This window comes from Felis catus, chromosome B4 (assembly GCF_018350175.1).
Source record: "Felis catus isolate Fca126 chromosome B4, F.catus_Fca126_mat1.0, whole genome shotgun sequence".
Lineage (NCBI taxonomy): Eukaryota > Metazoa > Chordata > Mammalia > Carnivora > Felidae > Felis > Felis catus.
The window spans coordinates 131769811-131782244 of NC_058374.1; positions in this window are offsets into that span (position 1 = coordinate 131769811).

The following is a 12434-nucleotide window of genomic DNA, read 5'->3' on the forward strand; positions in this document are numbered from 1 at the left end:
TTCTGACCCCAGCCAGGACAGGATAAGAGGAAGGTCATCAGAAAGGGTGTGGACGGAGGGACCGCGCAGGCGGGCAGAAACTGTTGCTTAAACTTAAACATTCGCTAAGAGGGTCGATCTGATGTTATCACAAAAGAAACAAACAAAACACAGAGTTGCTGAGTTGGCCTCGTAGATAACAGCATCCGCCGCCTAATTTCACGGGAGGACACGTAGGAGCAAACCAGGTATGAATCAGTAGTTACGCGCAAAGAGGTCTGTTGCCTCGTGTAGAATATGACCGACTGGCCACCACCTTAATGCTCAGCAGTAGGGGAGGGTCACGGTCCGGGGACAGAGCGTGACGCAGCCATTGAAAGTGATGTTTACGACGAATTTTTAACGACAGAGGAAATGTCTTCCGTGTAATCTTAAGTGAAAACCAAGACGTAGGGGCGCCTGGGTGGCTCCGTCGGTTGAGCGTCCGATTTCGGCCCAGGTCGTGATCTTGTGGTTTGTGGGTTCGAGGCCCGCGTCGGGCTCTGTGCTGACAGCTCGGAGCCTGGAGCCTGCTTCGGATTCTGGGTCTCCCTCTCTCTCTGCCCCTCCCCTGCTCGTGCTCTGTCTCTCTCTGTCTCAAAATAATAAAATTGGTTAAAAAAAATAAAGTTATTTGAAATGAAGGCATGGTGTGTATCCTGTCTTTAAGAAGGAGTCCCGTTTCTCTGGAAGATCTATTTATGTGACTATACGAGATCTTGGAGTGTATTTATATATTTTTCAGCTTGAGGTAAGGAGCTTGGGTCCTTACCTTATTTGCGTTTTGACTGCAAATAGTAGAAAATCCAGTGACATGGGCTGGGGGGTGGGGAGGGTTGTATTTTTCCCCTGTACCAAGAAGTCCCCCTTCACATCCGGGGCTGCTGTGGCTCCGAGAGGCTGTTGTTAAGACCTGTTTTCACCCTGAAACCATCTCTTCCAAGCTTCTGTCCCCCACACCCTATGGCAGTTCTGGGACTGAGACCAGCCGCTGCACACGGCACTCCCTGGCGGTATGTCTGTGTTCATCATCCGGCTGTGTCTTCCAGGTTCCACTTGGGGGCTGGGACCAGGCGGCTCAGAGGGGGCCAGCTCGTGGGGGGCTGTTCATGAGGAAGTGACCTGCCCCAGTCACACTGCTGCTCAGGGAGCCGGATGAATAAAGACTAAACGGATGGATGGGGGCACAGTTAGAACCCGGCTCTCAGCTCTCTTCCCCGCCCGAGCGGCAAACCAAGTCTCAACATCTAGCATGGCCTATCAGTCCCTGGAAGCCCTGGCCCTGCCGACCCGCTTAGCCTCACCTCTCACCACTGAACTGCTGTGGCTCACACACCCACCACGCCGGGTTTACTCTGTGCCTTCGCATATGCTGTTCCCTCTGCCTGGGATGCCTTTCTTTGCTGCTGCTGCCGCCGCCACGCCCTTTGGTCTAACTTCTGTTCACCCTTTTAGAGTCAGCCCAGGATCATCTCTTTCTGGAAGCCTCCCTGACCTCCTGGCTGGGCTAGGGGTTCCGCTTCTGACACCCCAGAGTACTCTGTGCTTACCGAACTTACCACATTTCTACTTTGATGTTCATGTTCCGACCGCGCCCCCCCCCCCCCCGCCCCCAGCCGCTCCCTGCTGGCCTGTGAGCCCCTCAAGGGAGGACGTATCTGATTCACCTCAGCATCCAGCCCTGGCCTCAGAAGGGGCACGTTTGAGCAGGAAGTCAGGGGACCTGGCTGTGTACCCCTGGTCCTGAGGACAGCCTGGACCGAGGCGTCCCCGGGTCCCATCCAAAATGCTGGGCCACATCGGGTCACTTCTGAGGATGTGGTCATTTACGAGAGGGGCGGGGCTGGCACGGGACCGCCTGTACTGGGTGCCCCAGACGTGGGGGGAGGGTCATGGCCAGCACCTTTGGTCAGCACCCCCACTACTTAGAGTGTCTGGTGGTGGGGAATAGGGGCGGGTGCGAAGCAGAGGGGTTAGAGACCTACGTTCTGGGGCCCCAGCACACCAGACCCCGCCAAAGAGGCTGGCCTGGCGTCCGCCACGGCAGGGGGGTGGCCCTCAGCGGTTATCAAAGGCCAGCAGGGATGCCTCCCTCAGATGATGGCTGGGAGGGGGAAGGGGTCTCCCTGGTGACACGCTGGGCCATCCGTCAGCCTTGAGCACAATGGGGTCATTAACCCCTGACCCTGGGCCCTTCTTAGCCACTTCCTCTGGAGGGCTCTCCCCACCAGAAGAAGAAGGGAGGGGGGGATTGCTCTCAAGCCTCCGTCTTCAATGAGAGGCCCAGGGGCCCCTTGGCTGGTCTCGGGAGTCGGGAGTCGCAGCCTTGCAGATTCTTCCAAAGCTCAAGGTCCCGACTCTCTAGCTCCCATCCTCTGCAGCTGCTTCGGGGATCTGGTCGTGGCTCCCACCCTTGGTCAGCCGCAGGAGCAGTGTGTACGGGGCGGGACAGAGAGGGACCCTGAGAGCGACAGAAGAGACCCAGGCCTCCTGAGAGAGACCCTTGAGCTCGGAGACGGCTCTTTGCCATTTGCATACTGTATTCAAAGGGACCTTCCAGACCAGTCCCACTTGCGAAAAAGTCAATGCAAGGACCCTAAATAAAACAGTAGCAGAACAAACCCAGCAATGAATCAAAAGGATACATACATCATGACCGATCGGGTTTACCCCAGAAATGCAAAGGTGGTTCAACATTCGAAAGATCTATTAATGGCATCCATCACGTTAATAAATTAAGGGAGAGAAGTCATATGATCCTCTCGGCACTGGCGATAAATTTCAACCTCTGCTTATGATAAACATGTTTTAGCCAACTGGGGATCGAAAGGAACTTCCTTCAGTTGATAAAGGTTATTGACAAAACCCAGCACAAATACGGTTCTTTACGGGACAGTAGACAAAATTCCTTAAAATCCAGGGTAAGGCAATTTTGCCTGCATCCATGCGTCTATTTAATATTGTAACCGAGGTCCTAGATAGGGCAATAAGAGAGTAAAAAAAAAATAATAATAAAACAAAACAACAAGGTGTAAGGATTGGAAAACATCATTTGCAGATGCTAGGATTGTCTACATAGAAAACCCCAAATAATCTACAGGCAAATTATTAGAACCACGAATCAAATGTAACAGATATATAGAATATTCCAATATCCAATCAATAGGAATATACTAAAAACCCACTGACTTGTACACTTTAAAATGATTACTTCTATGGGGCGCCTGCGTGGCTCAGTCGGTGAAGCGTCCGACTTCAGCTCAGGTCACACGATCTCACGGTCCGTGGGTTCGAGCCCTGTGTTGGGCACTGTGCTGGCAGCATGGAGCCTGGAGCCTGCTTTGCATTCTGCGTCTCCCTCTCTCTCTCTCTCCCCCTCCCCTGCTCGCACTCTGTCTCTGTCTCTCAAAAAGGAATAAACATTAAGAAAAAAAAATAATAAAATAAAATGATTACTTTTATATTGTGTAAATTACATCTCAATAAAGAGCAGTCACGTTTATGAGCATGAGAGCAAAGTGTAATTTTTAAAAATCCTCCATTAGCAATAGTAACAAAACTTAAATCTGACAAAATACCTACAGAGAAAAGCACAAAACGTTACTCAGGTACAGCCCGCCTGGAAAATACTTTGGCAGTTTCTGAAAAAGCGAAACACACCCTTAGCGTTTGACCCAGAGACCGCACATCTAGGCCCTTGTTATAGAGAAAGAAAACTAATATCCACGTGAAAATACCTACACAATTACGCACGGCGGCTTTATTTGTAATAGTCAAAAATAAGAAACAGGGGCTCCTGGCTGGCTCGGTCTGTAGAGCAGGTGACTCTTGATCTTGGGGTGGCAAGTTCGAGCCCCACGTTGGGCATAGAACTCACTAAAAAAAAAAAAAAATCTAAATGTATCTACATGCCCTTCAGTGAGTGAATGGTTGAAAAAATTAGTGCATCCAGACCGTGGAATATCACTTGCCAATAGAAAAGGAACTAACGATGGACAGACGCAACTTACCTGGATGGACTCGAGGGAATTATGGGAAATGAAAAAAGCCTATCTTGAAAGATTTCGTGCTGTGCGGTTCACGAATGTGACACGTTCTCAACATGACGAAAGGAGAGAGAGGGAGAATGGGAGAATTGATTAGTGGTTGGAGGGGTTGGGGAGGAGGGAGGGAAGGGAGACGGTAGCTGGTGGGACAGCTCTGTGTCTGGATCGCGGTGGTGATTACACGAGTCCACACAAGGGAGGAAACTGCATGGAACCCCGCACGCACGCACGCACGCACGCACTCATGTGCGCACGCTCACGAATGCACGTAAAACGAATAGAAGCTGACCGAGGTCTGTGGGTGGGGCCAATGTCAGTTTCCCAGTTGGGATAAAGTGAGATGTCACCACTAGGGGAAGCCGGGTGACGGGTACCCAGGAACTCTCTATACTGTTTTTGCAACTTCCTGTCAATCTAGAACTGTTTGAAAACAAAAAGTAAGACCAAAAAAAAAAAAAAAAAAAAAAAAATCAAAAACACTATTAGAAGACTTTAAAGGAGACCCTAGAGACTTGCTTGAAAGTAAGGAATGCTGGGAAGGGAGAAGGGGCAGGAAGGGACAGGGTTATGGCTGAACAGAGAGCGGTCACGAAGGGTAAGGGGTAGAAAGTTCTCTGTTACCCTCCTCTCTGTCTTTTTGTACACCTGACATTTTTCTTTTAAATTTTTTTTTTCAACGTTTATTTATTTTTGGGACAGAGAGAGACAGAGCATGAACGGGGGAGGGGCAGAGAGAGAGGGAGACACAGAATCGGAAACAGGCTCCAGGCTCTGAGCCATCAGCCCAGAGCCCGACGCGGGGCTCGAACTCACGGACCGCGAGATCGTGACCTGGCTGAAGTCGGACGCTTAACCGACTGCGCCACCCAGGCGCCCCCAAAGCTGATTCTTAAAAACTGAATCAGAGGGGCCCCTGGGTGGCTCAGTTAAGCGTCCGACTTCAGCTCACGTCATGATCTCACGGTTTGTGAGTTCGAGGCCCGCGTCGGGCTCTGTGCTGACAGCTCGGAGCCTGGAACCTGCTTCAGATTCTGTGTCTCCTTCTCTCTCTGCCCCTCCCCCGCTCGCGCTCTGTCTCTCTCTCTCTCTCAAAAACAAATAAATGTTAAAAAAATTTTTTTTTTTCAGTAAAAGAAAGAACTCTAAGCAAATGCAGAGAGATAGCCATTAACCTGCACAGGGAGATTGAATGTCACAGATTTCTTCCCAAATCAATGTCTAGATTCAATTCAGTCCTGATCAACCCCCCCACAGGGTTTCGGTGGAGCTTGTCAAGGGGATTCTAAAAGCACCAAGAGTAGCTGAGACACTCTCACGGAAGAAGGAGGTAGGGCGCTTACCCTGCAAACATCAAGGCTTATTATAAAGCTAGAGCGATCAGGCCAGCTGGAACAGAGCTGGACCGCTCGGCGGATGGGGCAAGACAGAGAGACTGACACGCAGGCGGGGCCGTGGCAGATCAGAGGGGAAGGGGGAGCAGACACGTTCACATCGGTGTCACATGTCACCCTCACAGCGTTCCTGTGGGGCTGGATCTCTCCTAAGCATCCCAAGGTCCCATTTCACACTCGGCGGAGGCTCAGAGGAGGCCAGTGGTGCCCGAGGTCTTCTGGCTCTGGTCCTAGGCTCTTTCCAAAGTGGGGGTCCTCCCAGGGGTCCCTGCCCTGTGTCTGAACCATGGGCCCCCCCCCTGAACCTACTGATTCATAATCTCTGGGGATGTCCCTGCATCCACACGACTGCTAACATCCCACTTGAGCCCGGAACCTCGTGAACTAGAGAGAGGGAAAGGCAACGATGGGTGGGGGTGGCGGGCGAACGCAAGAGCGCGCAGAGCCAGTCACACTGAGGCCCGCGGGGCCTGGCTGCCAGGGGTGGGGAACAATCAGGCACTGTCCCTCTCCTTCCCCCCCCCCCTTAGGCTTTCATCATTGACCTAACTCTGGGGGCAGAGCACTAGCAGTGTGTGTGTGTGTGGGGGGGGAGGTCAGGGGTCAGCCCACTGCATGCCAAGCCGAGCCAGGAAGAGAGCCGGTTTGGGGACGGCTGGGGGGACTCAGGGCCCCACGGGAGCCCACAGCCCACTCGTGGAGGACGCCACTGAGAAGAGAGGAGGGCAGGGAGGTCCACGGCTCCACCCAAGCCGCTCAGGGGCTTCTGGAAGGATGCAAATGCCTCTGAGCAATGCTAATTCTCCTCCTCGGCCACTGCCGGCCTAGCGGGAGGGACGTTCCTGTCCCCAGGAGGATCTGGCGATCTGGCCTCCACAGACCCATCGCCCCCAGGCTGACCCACTGGGCGAGAGTGGCCCCCTTCTGCCTTGCCTCGTAGCTTCCGGTCTGTGGGTCTGCCGTGCAGTTCCTGGGCCCTGCTCCCCCACTTTGCTCAGATTAGGGGAGGGGAGATTCCCCCCACCCCCACCGACCTGCTGCAGTAGCCAGTGGGGTCCAGCCACCTACAGATCTGACCGTTCTGCTCTTCTGCTAGGCACCTGCGACTGCCCAGGCAGACGGAGTCTGGGGCCCTGATTCTGAGGGTTTTGAGCCCTCCGCCGTCTCTGGCCACTCCCCAGCCTCCGAGCGGCGGTCTCGATGATACAGTCATTCATTCATTCAATAGATGTGCATTAAATGTTATACGTGCTGGGCACTGCGCTAAGTGTTGGCGAAAGGCGTGACCAGGACAGGCCAGGCTCCTGCCAGCGGGCAACTTGTGGTCCTGGGGAATGAGCGGGTGTTCGGAGAGACCAGCCGAGGGCTGCGCTTGAGCTGGCGAGCCGGGAGGGCTTGCCTGAGGTCGTAACCTGTGAGTAGAGACACGGGTGAAGTGACGGGGTGAGCGTACCCGGGGAAGAATGCTCCAGACAGAGGGAGCTGTAAGGGCAAAGGCCCTGAGGTGGAAACGTTCCAACACGTTCCAGGAACAGCAAGAGGCGCTGGAACAGAATGCGGACAGAGAGGAAAGCTGGGCCATGTGCCAGAGAAGCAGGCAGGCCCAGATCTGGGAGAAGACCGCGTGTGTTGGAAAGATGGCGGAGGGGTTCGAGCAGGGGATTGTCATGGTCTGACTTAGACCCAACACTCAGGTTAGGTTCTCATGGTACCCATTTACCCACGGAGACCAGGGCTCAGAGAGGTCAAGTGAGGTTTCCAGGGTCACATGGCCACCACTGAGCCAATGGTCTGTCCAGCCCCCCTCACCAGCTCCCTACAAATCTACAATCACGCCCCTTCCCACCGGGCTCCCCTTTTGATTCGGGGCCTCGCTCGACGCCCCGAAGTCGGAGGTGTTACCCTCCTTGTGCAGCTGAGGAGGCTGAGTTCGGAGAGGCCAGGTCACCCGTCCACACCCACACAGCCCGGTCACAGAGCCGCTCCGGGTCAGACGCATCTGGCTTCAAACCCCGGCCTTACCCGCGATGACCTGAGAGGTGTCTAACCCTTCAGAGCCTTGTCCGGGAAACAGGTGTGCCAATAACATTGGCTCTGACCCCCGCTGACCTCACTGACCGATTCCTGCGCTCCGCCCTACCCCTTCCAGCCACGCTGGCCTTTCTGTTCCTCAAAGATGTCCGCTCACATCCGCCACAGGAACATCCTGCCCCTCGGCTCCCTCTCGGGCATCTCCGGCCACCTCCGAGGACTGTAGTGACCTTACCTGGGCTAACGTACGGGGACTATTTGGCCCAGGGCCCGACGCAAAGGCCCAAAGAGTGTCAGCTGCCAGGACTACTGTTATTATGTTCGATTCTCCAACCCACGCTCCAAATCTCTGTGCTGCTGCTCAACTGAACCAAAGTTCACCCCCTCACCCCCAGTTTCTTGGCCTCCACGGGGGTCTTTGAAGCCAGCGGTCGGTGAGGCGTCAGGCCTTGTGCTGGGGCCACAGCGGCGCTGAGGGGCGGGCACCTTGGTCACAGCCCGGCGTGTGACCCTTCTCACTCAGGGCCCACAGGGTACAGAGACTCCTGGTCTCCCCAGCCAGGGTGGTGGCAGTGACTGGATTGGAGAGGTGGGGACTCCCGCTAGGGCCCTGGCGCCCCAGGAGGTGTTTTTCCCCCATGGCCACTGGGTGGCAGCACTTCTCCGGGAATATGGGGGCAAGAGAGGCGCTTTTCCTAAGCGTTGGGAACACACGGCGGGAATCTTGGAGGGGACCCAGGCCCAGAGAGGAGTTGGGACTTTCCCAGGCTCACACAGCATTCAGGGGCAGGGCCTGGCCAGGTGAGGGGTCACCCGCCGGCCTGGAGGAAGCAGAGGGAAGGAGGAAGCTGGGAGAGTGAGGGCCAGCCCGCACAGACACTGTACCTCCTGAGCCTGTGACCCGGTGGTCCTCAAACTGCAGTAGGCTTCGAAGGGATGGGCGGAGCTTTGCCGAAGCGCAGCCTCCAAGATCCGCCCTCCCTCGGAGACTCTGATTGAATAGGTCTGAGACCGGGGCCCGGCATCTGCACCTAAGACACTTCCCGGATGAGGCCGGAGCATCCTAAGGCCCTTTAGTGTGCCCTTGGCTCTGCCTGATGAGGCAGTGGGGCAAATCATTGCAATGGGGCGCAGTAAAAACCCCTGACATCTGAGTCACTTGCGAGGTACTTGCACACCGGCTTCTCCTCTTATTTAGTTGGTTTTTAATAATTCTTTTAAGCTTATTGATTTTGAGAGAGAGGGAATGAGTGGGGGAGGGGCAGAGAGAAGGGGACAGAGGATCCAACGTGGGTTCTGTGCCCACGGCAGAGAGCCTGACCGCAGGGCTCCAACTCACCAGAGCCGAAATGGACTGAGCCACCCACGCACCCCCCCCCCCACCCCGCCCTACTTCTCCTTTTAATCTTCATCTTTTTAACTACCCTCTTGGGAGGGATCATCATCCCCAATTCTACAGACACCCGAGGCTCAGAGGCCAAGGGTGACATGGCCAGGATCCCCCCCCCCCCCCAAACAGCAGGGCTGAGCTCAGATCGGAGCTGGGACCGTCCTCGGGTGGGAGTCGGCAGTCTAATGATCAAACCTCTGGGTTTGGAGGTTGCTCCGAACGTGCTCGCTTTTGCTAAAGACCAAAATTCCAAACTCCAGGACCTACAACTTGCTGTGATGATCCCAGCCCCGTGGAGGAAGCTCGGGGCCACTGCCACTGTTTCAGGTTCAGGTTCAGGCCCTCGTCATCGCTTCTCTCCGCCTATCCGCATCCTCTCCTCCAGGGCCCAGAAAATGCCCCATCTCAGAAAAAGTCACAGCCATTTCTAGGGCATTTCATCCGCAGCCGGGTACCACGCCCGGGTCTGTGGGAGATGTGGGCAAACCCCCCACATCACTGCACTTTGTAGATACCCGCATCTCTTACAAATCGAAGGTCAACGGCAGTTGAGCGAGTCTGTCGGAGCCATTTTTTCAACAGCATTGGCTGACTTCGTGTCTCTGGGTCACGTGTTGGCAATTCTCACAATATTTCAGAATTTTTGATTCTTATTATATTTTTTGCAGCGATCTGTGATGAAGGATGATGTCTCAGTGAAAGCTCGGATAATGGTCAGCATTTGTTTTTTTAGCAATAACGTATGTTTTAATTACGGTATTTACTTTGCTTTTTCAGATGTATGCTATTGCACACTTACTAGACTACACTGCCGTGTAAACATAACTTTTTTTTAAGGTATCTATTTTTTGTTTTGTTTTTTATTTTATATTTGAGAGGGAGAAACAGAGAGACGGAACACGAGCAGGGGAGAGGCAGAGAGATGGAGACAGAATCGGAAGCAGACTCCAGGCTCTGAGCTGTCAGCCCAGAGCCTGACGCTCGAACCCACCCACCCACCCACCGTGGGGCTCAAACCCACCCACCGTGAGATCGTGACCTGAGCCGAAGTCGGACGCTTCACCGACTGAGCCACGCAGGCGCCCCCCATAACTTGAAAAAAAATTTTTAATTTAATTTATTTTTTAAATGTACATCCAAGTTAGTTAGCATCTAGTGCAACAATGATTTCAGGAGTAGATTCCTTAATGCCCCTTAATGCCCAGTTAGCCCATTCCCCCCTCCCACAACCCTTCCAGGGACCCTCTGTTTGTTTTCCATATTTAAGAGTCTTATGTTTTGTCCCCCTCCCTGTTTTTATGTTATTTTTGCTTCCCTTCCCTTACGTTCATCTGTTTTGCCTCTTAAAGTCCTCATAGGAGTGAAGTCACATAAACATAACTTTTATAGGCACTAGGAAATCAGAAAGTTCATTTGACCTGCCTTATTGCTGTATTTGCTTTGTTGTGGTCCAGAATTGAGCCTGCGATATCTCCGAGTTATGCCTGTGCAGAGGACAAGGTCTGCCCCCAGGGGCTTTCTGTCTGGCTGGGAAGACAAGAGGTGCTTACTTTGGTGATGGAACAAGTTACTTGAACTTTTTTTCCCCTTCAAATTCATGGTCCCAACTTTACTCCCTTACTGGAACAGGTTTCCCTGCTTCGTGGGCTGACCCAGGAGACCCCCCTCACTGATAAAGTGGTTCATAGTATTTTCACACTACTAGGCATTACAGAGCAATTGGATTTTCTTTTTCTTGTTTGTCACGGTAATACCACCCATCGATGGATTCCTAGCATCCTCTGGAAGGTGGGAATGCCAAGGATTATAAAGTTGGTACAGAAAAGGAAATCAGGGAGAGGCAGTTTGCAGTTTATCAAGATATGAGCCCTTAAGCCCCAATGTTAAAGGAGGAAAAGCTTCCTCAGACAAAGCACCAGCACGATCTGAAGCCAGCTCGGTGCTGAGAGGAGAGAGCCCAGAGTGGGGCTCAAACTCACAAACTGAGAGATCACGAACTGACCCAAAGTCAGACGCTTAACCCACTGAGCCACCCAGGTGCTCCTGAAGGCTGTTGCTTTTAAAAAAAAATTGGGGGGCACCTGGGTGGCTCAGTGGGTTAAGCGTCCGACTTCGGCTCAGGTCATGATCTCACAGTTTGTGAGTTGGAGCCCCGCGTCGGGCTCTGTGCTGACAGCTCAGAGCCTGGAGCCTGCTTCGGATTCTGTGTCTCCCTCTCCCTCTGCCCCTCCCCTGCTCACGCTCTGACTCCCTCTGTCTTCCAATAATAAATAAACGCTAAAAAAATTTAAAAAAATTTTTAAATGTTTTATTTATTTTTGAGAGAGACGCAGTGGGGGAGGGGCAGAGAGAGAGGGAGTCACAGAATCCGAAGCAGGCTCCAGGCTCTGAACTGTCGGCACCGACCTGATACAGGGCTCGAACTCACAAACAGTGAGACTGAAGTCAGACACTTAACTGACTGAGCCACCCAGGCGCCCCATGGGGCTGCTGCTGCTTTTTAAAACTAAAATCCTGGCCTGAACAGGGCTTGGCAGTTCCAGCCCTAGATCCGCCACCGACCATCTGTGAGGCCGAGGGAAGCTGCTTCTCTGAGCCTCAGTTTCCTTACTTGCACCGTTGTGGCTGACAATCCTTGTCCTCTTCTCACAGGGTCGTGCTGGACTTGGAAATCCCGTGAGTACCCTGAACTGCAGAGCAGTGGGAACACGGGGAGGTCGCCCCGTGTGGCATTCTGCACATTTGCTGAGGCTCAGATTATCTTCCTAAGGAGGGGGTGGCGTGGGGATCCCATCGGATGGTGGGATATTCGGATAATCATCCTTCTGTGTCTCTCCTTCCTCCGCTGCCCCTGGGAGGAAGCTGTGACCCTCCGTGGGGCCCCAGCGGGGCTGCTCCTCAGGACTAAAGAGGGAGGTGAGGTGTGAGGAGCCTTTCGCCAAATACCGCAGAAGCATCTGCCTCAATGCTCTTAGTTTGCATATGGGGAAAGGGGGCACACAAAAGCAAAGGAAGGTAACTTGTCCAATCTGTGGTCAATAACTGAGCCACTGAATACAAGTGTGCAAGCCTTAAAAGGGCGCTGAACCCGGTGGCAGGAATCTCAGGGTCAAGATCTAGATCTTAATACCACCTGGGGGGGGGGGGTGGCTCCGGACCAAAAATCCCTTGCCTTCTCTGGCATTGAGTTTCCTGGTCGCAGAACTGGGATTAGGCTCCAGGGGCCCTAAAAGCTCGGAGACTGTCATTCTAGCACAGGAGAAACAAACAGCGCCCTAAGACGGGGTGCTGAAAATCTGAGAGGGTTTGTATTCCACTGAACTTCGCCGGAAGCCTCCGCGCCCAGGGATGCTTCCGTTGCCAGGCAACCGCCCGGCCGGCGTGGTCCCCCGCGTCCCGCTGAGGAAGCCGGGAAGAACCCTACCCTTATCAAGATGGCGGCGGCCACAGGGCGGGGGGCGGGGTCGGGCGCTGTCGGCCCGTCCAGACCTTTCCTCTGTTTCCGCTGTTTCATGCTAAGGGCGAGCTTCCGCCAATACTTGTTCTCTTTTCTGGTTC